General features: G+C 42.0%; 1 protein-coding gene across 1 annotated transcript in view; it reads right to left on the bottom strand.

Annotated features, from left to right (window-relative positions):
- PGAP4 (post-GPI attachment to proteins GalNAc transferase 4) overlaps nt 1-7,586 on the bottom strand; it is a 15,968-nt gene extending 8,382 nt beyond the window's left edge. The window contains exon 1 of the mRNA XM_042453876.1: nt 7,276-7,586. The gene's annotated coding sequence lies outside the window, so the exon portion shown is untranslated. The remainder of the gene's footprint in view (nt 1-7,275) is intronic.
- Between the last annotated feature and the right edge of the window lie 221 nt (nt 7,587-7,807).

The raw sequence follows: 7,807 nt of genomic DNA, 5'->3' as shown, positions 1-7,807 counted from the left end.
TTCAGAGGGGGTTTCTCTTTGCCTTTCTCTGAGGCTAAGAGAGTGTGATTTGTCCATGGGTCACCAAGTGGGTTTCCATCGCCAAGCAAGGATTAAAACTCTGTTCTCCCTAATCCTAGTCCAATGCCCAAACCACTACATCCACTGTTCCATATCAGCTCTCATTTAAATAAATCTTGTTCACTTTCACTTTAAAATTTTTCTATCGATCTGCTTACTGAGGTCAAGAAGTCAGAAATTAAAAGAAGCAAAATAATATTTTTGTTTCTTTGTTCTTCTGTTGAAAGCCCTCAAATGAAACCAGGGCGATCCCATACTAGACTGTTTCTCAGTCTCTGTTCTACAGTCGTCTAGTTAAAGGGAAATCCTGTAAGCTTCACCATTGCACATCAGAAAACAGTATTATCTGGGCTATTTGCAGTTGGCAGCAACTCTACTTGTTCTGGGAACTGATGATAGCCGGATCATGATGATAGCCAGATCAACAAAGAGAAAACATTAATGTATTATAAAAAAACTATTTCAGCCTCTACCTGCTTCAGCTCCTCTGACTCAGAGCAAACAGTAGAAGTGGAGGTTATAGAACACAAGGAATGGAATATTCCAAAGCATTTCATCTGCCATTGGTGAATGATGCTAGGCTAAGGCCATGAGGAAGTAGAAATACTCCCTCATCCCTAAAGATAAGACTTAACATTGTTCATCCAGCTCAAATGGCATACTTTGGAGAACTTTTATTCAGCTGGAATATTTATGGCTCTTTATTTATATAATCTGTGCCTGGTGACAGTGCTCCACAGATCAACAAGCAGATGTCATCTAGGATACACCTTGATTCTGGGGTCTGACAACATTGGCTCTTAAGCCCCTTGCTGGCTAGGGACTCAACATTGCAACAAGTCCAAGCAAATTAAAGGCCTTGATTTTGTTTGCTTGTTTCTAGTTTCAAGCCAAGGCAATTAAAGGGTTTGATTAAACAAGCAATAGCAAAGTAAGTAGCTTAGCACAAAAGAGGGTTGTAAAAATAACTTCGCATTCAGGTGCAGCTTAGTGTCAGGAAGTGATGAAATGGGAAACATACTGGTGCATTTGAAGAACTAAGTAAAGCTTCAGGAGCTAAACTAAATTGGTCAAAGTGTTTTCTTCATCATTAAGGGACAGTTAAAGGACAGTTTCAAGTTGATGGTCTGTAGAAATTCATAGTTAGGCAAAATGACAGGGTGAATCAACTGCAGTTGATAACGCAGTGAAATTGATTATGGCTAAGGTTCTAGATCAGCTACTTAAGCAGTGTCTCTTGGCAAAAGGCTCCCCCCCCCAGCAAAATCTGACTTACTGTGCATCAGCCTCTGCAAGAGACAGGAATCTATTCTCCAGTGGATCAGGGCACATTGGATTGACATTTCTATCCCCCTCCCATAAGCGATCTCCATGATACCATCAGAAGCAGGGTCCCTGTTGCAATTCCTCTTTGCTCCATATTTTTAATGGGATAGGGGTGGAAATGTCAGTCTGCTACATCCTGATGAACAAGAGAAGACTATCACCACTCGCAGCAGCTGATGCATAGTAACTTATGAACTGGGGAACTTTTACAATCCCTATGTATTCCCTACACTATATGTCGGGATCGTGAATATGAATCAGTTACAAATGTGTAACTCCAAGTTATACATTCATAACTGTACTTGTGAATTCCAGTTCCTGTATTTATTTTTCATTGGAAAGCAAAAGGAAGGTGATTTATTGGATTAGTGGCTAAAAAAAATTAAAAGCATATCTGTGCAACAATGAGCCTTTTAATGTTTCAGAGGAGTTTTAAAATGGAATTTGTTGAGGCTTTCATCACCTACAATGTATCATTCGGGGGGGGGGGGGTTGGCCCTTGGGGGAAAAACTTTTGAACAAAGCAATGTGTTCTTACATGCCTTCATGTTACCTGTCAACTTATGGTGAGCCCATAGATACCATAGTGTTTTCTTAGGCAAGAATATCCAGTGGTGGTTTTGTCAGTTCCTTCCTCTGAAATATAGCCTACAGCACCTGGCATTTGTTGGCAGTCTCCCATCCAACCAGAGATGATCCTGCTTTGCTTCCAAAATCAGATAGGATCTGGTGCCTTGAGTATTTAAGCCAGAAGCAGCCAATAGGTTAATTTTAAATTTTATTTGTGGTTTAATTTTGACACATAGGACCCAATAACTTCGTAGTAGAAAACTGAAGACAAAGTATTAGGATTGAAATTTCCCAGTATTAGGACTGACACACACTTTGATGTTTCTTTCCAGGTACAATTTTTGGGGCAGGGATGTCGACGGAGGGGTGAAAACATAAGCCCTTCAAGTGTAGGTAGTGAACTCTATATTTGCTGGGGTTTGGTTCCAGGACCTCCCATGGATACCAAAATCCGTGGATGCTCAAGTACCAATAAACACAGCGACATAGTGAAATGTTATCTCTTATATAAAAGGGCAAAATCAATGTTTGCTTTGCAAAATTTAACATTTTCCAGCTAAGGATGGTTGAATCCATGGCTAAAAAATCCATGGATATGGAGGGTCAACTATAGTCTCTTTTAGGATGAAATGGAGTAAAATACAGGATTTTATGGTGGTGAAAAGAAAAAAAAACAGTTTAATCCTAATCTGGATCATCTAAATAAAAGGCCTAGATAAGAAGTTTATCACACGGGGGAAATGGGAGTTTAAACAATGATTAACCTGTGAAAATCGCACAATTGACATTAAAATGTGCTTACAATGACATTAATGCAAGTGCCTTTATCCTGTGAAGAAGCAGGGAATAACCAGGCAAGAAACAGCAAAAAAGTCATTCATGGGAAAATGCCATGAATGAGTTTCTGATGTTTCTTTCCTGGTTATTCATGGGATACTGGCACTTTAATCACGTTTCGTCTCAACGTCGTGTGAAAACCATTCGCACAATTGCACGCGAGTGCAGGTTAATCATGGGATAATAGCACGTGACGTCATGTGAAAATCATTCATGCAATTGTGGGTTAATCACTGGTTAATCACTGTTTATACTTCCAATTTTCCCCTGTGTGATAAACTCCATACAAAACAGAAGTCTGCAGAAATATGCATTTCCTGTTTTATTTGATATTATGGTGCAGTGCCAGTTTGTAATAGCAAAACCTCCTCATTATGGAGGGTGAGCCTGTAAAAGGAGATAGACACTACTATTTGTCTACAATGGAGTACATTTCTACTTACCATTGACATGGAACCTCCCAACTATTCAGTCCAATTGCAATGGCACTTGCCCCACTGCAATTAGAAGTTGTAAAGGCAGCCAATAGTGCCTTTGAGACTAACTCAAAAGAAGAAATTTCTAGCATAAGCTTTCATGGACTCGGTACATCTGATGAAGTAGACTGAAACCATCAAAGCTTCTGCTAGAAATTTCTCCCTCAAAGGTGTTACCCGGATTCCCTTATGCCTGTTAAGGCTAGAACAGGCAAACAGGATAATCTCTTTGAATGCTAATTAGACATGGGGAGGGAGATCCCTCAAGCAGCAGATTTGCTGTGTCACAAAAGGAAAAGAAACTGTTTACCTTTGAAGTTGTTTTTATTACAGTTTAACTGTCAGGGATGCAGAGAGGTGTTTGTGGGAGTTTGCTTCTCAAGTGCCAAAATAACCGCTCTGGCTCTGGGAATAATGGGCCTGTACAGACAGGCCAAAATAAAGCTGCTTTGGGCCACTTTGGAGGTATGCTGTTTAAATCATGCATGTGTCCTAAGAGTCTGGAAGCATCATTTAAACAGCATACCTCCAAAGTGACCAGAAGCAGCTTTATTTTGGCCTGTCTGTATGGGATCAATGTAGCTTTACTTGAAGTTACACTAGGGCAGCAAAATGTCTTGGCCTAGCCTTGAGCCTATTTGATCTCTTCAAGGAGATTTCAAGAGCCAACATGGTCTCATGGTTTGAACTCTGGGATACCAGGGGTTAAATTCCCATTGTGTGATCTTGGGCAAGTCACACACTCTCAGCCTCAGATGAAGGCAATGGCAAATCTTCTCTGATCAAATTTTGCCAAGAAAACTCTGTGGTAGTTTGGAAACAGGTTGAAGGCGGACACGGGGAGATTTCCAAAGACAGGAAGATATGCAATGAGTTCCTGTGAAAAAGGCGAATGCCAATCTCTTGGAGAAATGCTGTTATTACATTGATTAAAAAAAAGATACAGACGAGACATTAACAAAGAATTACAGACCTACTTTATCATTAAATGATAAAATAATTATTAAGTGATTATAAGAGGTTTGGTATTATTTTGGCAACCACACTGAGAAAACATATTTCTCAGACTATTCATGAGGATCAGGGTAGATTTTAACCCAAAAGACAACTAAGGAATAATGTAAGAACTGTTCTTCATGGTACTGAACTTCTGGATCATCATAACCACAAAAAGACCATTTCGATTAGCCAATATCTCTTGGAATTACTTATTGGTCACTTTACAAAGCAGAGATCTTTTGGGATTAAAGGTAGTTATAGAGGTGATGTTAGGCAAAGGAGAAAGAAGGGTCAGATAAATGCCAGCTGATCTCTGTGTCCCGCAGCAGCCTACACTTTGGAAGGCTGTTATTTTAAGAACAGTAGTTAGAAGTCATCTCTGGGCAGAGATTATGATGACCAGCGGTCTCTGATTTTGAAAAAGAGCCCCCTATTATCCATTTTCACAGGCTAATGAAAATTCTCTGAGAGGGATTAAATCCAGCAGAAATCCAATAAAACAACAAAATAGAAGACATGCCATAATAATAATTAATGCAAAAAATCATTTAAAAACAGAATAGATGAATATATATATATATATATATATATATTGCAACAACAAACCAATTTAAAATAGAAGGTGGGGAGGGGATTGACACAGCTGAAAATCCCAGAATGCAACAGGGGGAATGATTTTGAAAACCCAGGAAAAGAAGAATTAAAGAGTGTTTATCAAGCACCAGAAAGGCATTTTAATGGGTATCAGATCAACCTGGATGCCACTGACACCAAAACATCCCTTTTCCAACTGCATCTAGCAATCCTTGCCATGCTTCACCAATTTCCTCATATAGTCTGCATCCGCACTGCATAAATAATCCAGTTTGAGACCCACTTTAAGTGCCCTGGCTCAGTGCTAGGGAATCCTGGGAATTGTAGTTTGTTACAACACCAGAGCTCACCGACAGAGAAGGCTGAATGTCTCCCAAAACTACAAATCCCCAAAATCCCACAGCACTGAGCCATGGCATCTAAAGTGGTGTTAAACCAGATTATTTCTGCAGTGCGGATGCAGCCCTACAGAGACTGCAAACATAGGTGGCTTTCAACAAAAGGTCCAAAACACACTGGAGAAAATAATCCAGTCTGAGACCACTTTAACTGCCCTGGCTCAATGCTAGGGAATTCTGGGAAGTGTAGTTTTATGAGACATTTACCACATTACCACAGTATACTCTTGTAGTGCTGTTGTTCCATGTTGACTGCTCTGGCTACTTCCTGTTGCATCCTGGGATTTGTAGTTCAGTGAGCCCTAAGAGCTCTCAGGCTGAGAATTCTAAATGCCCCTCCTTAAACTGCAAATCCCAGAATGCAACAGGGCAGTTAAAGTGGAATAGCAGTGCTATAATAAGAGTGTAGTGCAGTAATCTAGCTAGCCTTCATTGTCAGAGAGCTCTGGTGCCAAAAAACCCTACAATTCCCAGTACAATAGTACTTAGCCAAAGCAGTTAAAGTGGTCTCAAACTGAATTACTTCTGCAGTGCTACTTTAAATAGTTATATTAAAACACATGACCCCCCTCCTTCCCAAAAAGAAAAAGGTGCATATATGGGATGACAGAAACCCTTCCCATGAAAGGCAGTTTAGAGCAGTGGTCCCCAAGCTGGGCTCTTTAAGGGATTTTGGACTCCAGCTCCCAGAATCCCACACTATTGACCCACATGGCTGAGGCTTCTGGGAGTTGAAGTCCAAGTGGAACACTATAGTACTATTCAGAGGTCCCCAAGCTTTGGTCTTTAAGGGATTCTGGACTCCAGCTCCCAGAATCCCACACTATTGGCTCACATGGCCGAGACTTCTGGGAAATGAAGTCCAAAAAAAATCATAGTTTGGGGACTACTGGTATAAATGCTTGAAGGGACAAAAAACAACAACATTTTGAATTGAACCAAGATGGAGGAAGTGTTGGGGGCGGGGTATTTTACCTCTACATTTTACAACCCCCTCAGCCCCTTTCCAGCACCCCCTTAGGCCTTTTTAAGAGGGTCTCCTATGCCCCCCCATAGCATAACCCAGCTTCCATTTTGAAAGAAAGGGGTCCCTCGCCCCTCAAAAACACCCCGAAATGGCCGCCTTTCACAGGAACGCTTGGGAATAAGACCCCATTTAAGCCCATTTTTGGGGGGGCACCTACCCCCCCCCAAAAAAAACTGAATAGGGGCAGACCCTTAAGGATTGGGACCCTCACCCCCTCCCACCCAGGTCCTCCTTTTCCAAGGCTCGTCCTCCATTCCCACACCTCTTCCTCTCATTTCAAAATGTCCTCCATTTGGAGCATGACGAAGCAGCAGCAGCAGCAGCAGCAAGAACAACAAACACCTCTATTACGTTCTATTGATATCCTCCATTTTGAGGTCTCCTTTGAGGACCCCCCCCCCAAATTGCTTTGAACCCCATGGAGAAAGTGGAGGAGGGAGGACTTTGGGTCCAAAACACAGTGCAGAAACAATCCAGTTTGAGACCGCTTTAACTGCCCTTTGGCTCAATGCTAGGGACTTCTGGGAAGTGTAGTTCTGTGAGACATTGAGCCTCCTCTGTCAGAGAGAGCGCTCTGGTGTTCAGGAAACTACAGCTCCCAGAGTTCCCTAATATAGCACTGAGCCAGGGCAGTTAAAGCGGTCTCAAACTAGATTATGGCCTGTTACAGACTGCCCAAATAAAGCTGCTTCGGGTCTCTTTGGAGGTATGCTATTTAAATGATGCATGGGTCCTAAGAGTCCAGAGGTTGCGCCAAAGCCACACTCCATTCCTAAGCACTGGAGTGCAGCTTTGGTGCAGCTTCTGGATTCTTAGGGTGCATGCATCATTTAAACAGCATACATCCAAAGAGACCCGAAGCAGCTTTATTTTGGCAGTCTGTGACAGGCCAATATTTCTACAGTGTGTTTTGGATCTTAGTCTCTCTCTCTCTCTCTTTTGAAATCCCCTAAAAGTAGTAGTCAAAAAGGTGCAGATCCTTGGATACCTGAGAAAGCCCCACTTCGAAGTGGGTCAATGGTTCCTCTTTGTCCACTGCAATGGAGGAGGAGGAGGAGAAGGCAATTCACCACCAGCCTTTTGCTTTTAATCCTTTATCCTTCCCTCTCTTGGTCGGTGGCTGGGATGCTGCATTGTATTGATTTCCTTCTGAGACAGGCTGGGTTTTTGCTCCTGCTACTTCCTTCCCTCCCTCTTTTCATCCAGGCTGGGATTAAAGGAGGAGGAGAAGGAGATGGAGGAGGGCCAGGCCTGTGGCTGTGGCAGCCAGAGAAAGCAGCCAAGGCTTCAAAGATATATATATATAGCCCTAGATATAAAAGATATAATGGCCCTTTTAGTCTGTGGGATCAGTATACAGAGAGATCTTGTAGCACAGTGGTCCCCAAACTGTGCTCTTTAAGGGATTTTGGACTCCACCTCCCAGAATCCCAAGCTATAGGCTCACATGGCTGAGGCTCTTGGGAGATGAAGTCCAATGGCTCTTAAAGGACACAGTTACTATAGTACTATTCAATGGT

This window comes from Sceloporus undulatus, chromosome 2, assembly GCF_019175285.1.
Source record: "Sceloporus undulatus isolate JIND9_A2432 ecotype Alabama chromosome 2, SceUnd_v1.1, whole genome shotgun sequence".
Taxonomy (NCBI): Eukaryota; Metazoa; Chordata; class Lepidosauria; order Squamata; family Phrynosomatidae; genus Sceloporus; species Sceloporus undulatus.
This window is presented reverse-complemented; position numbering and strand designations above follow the sequence as displayed.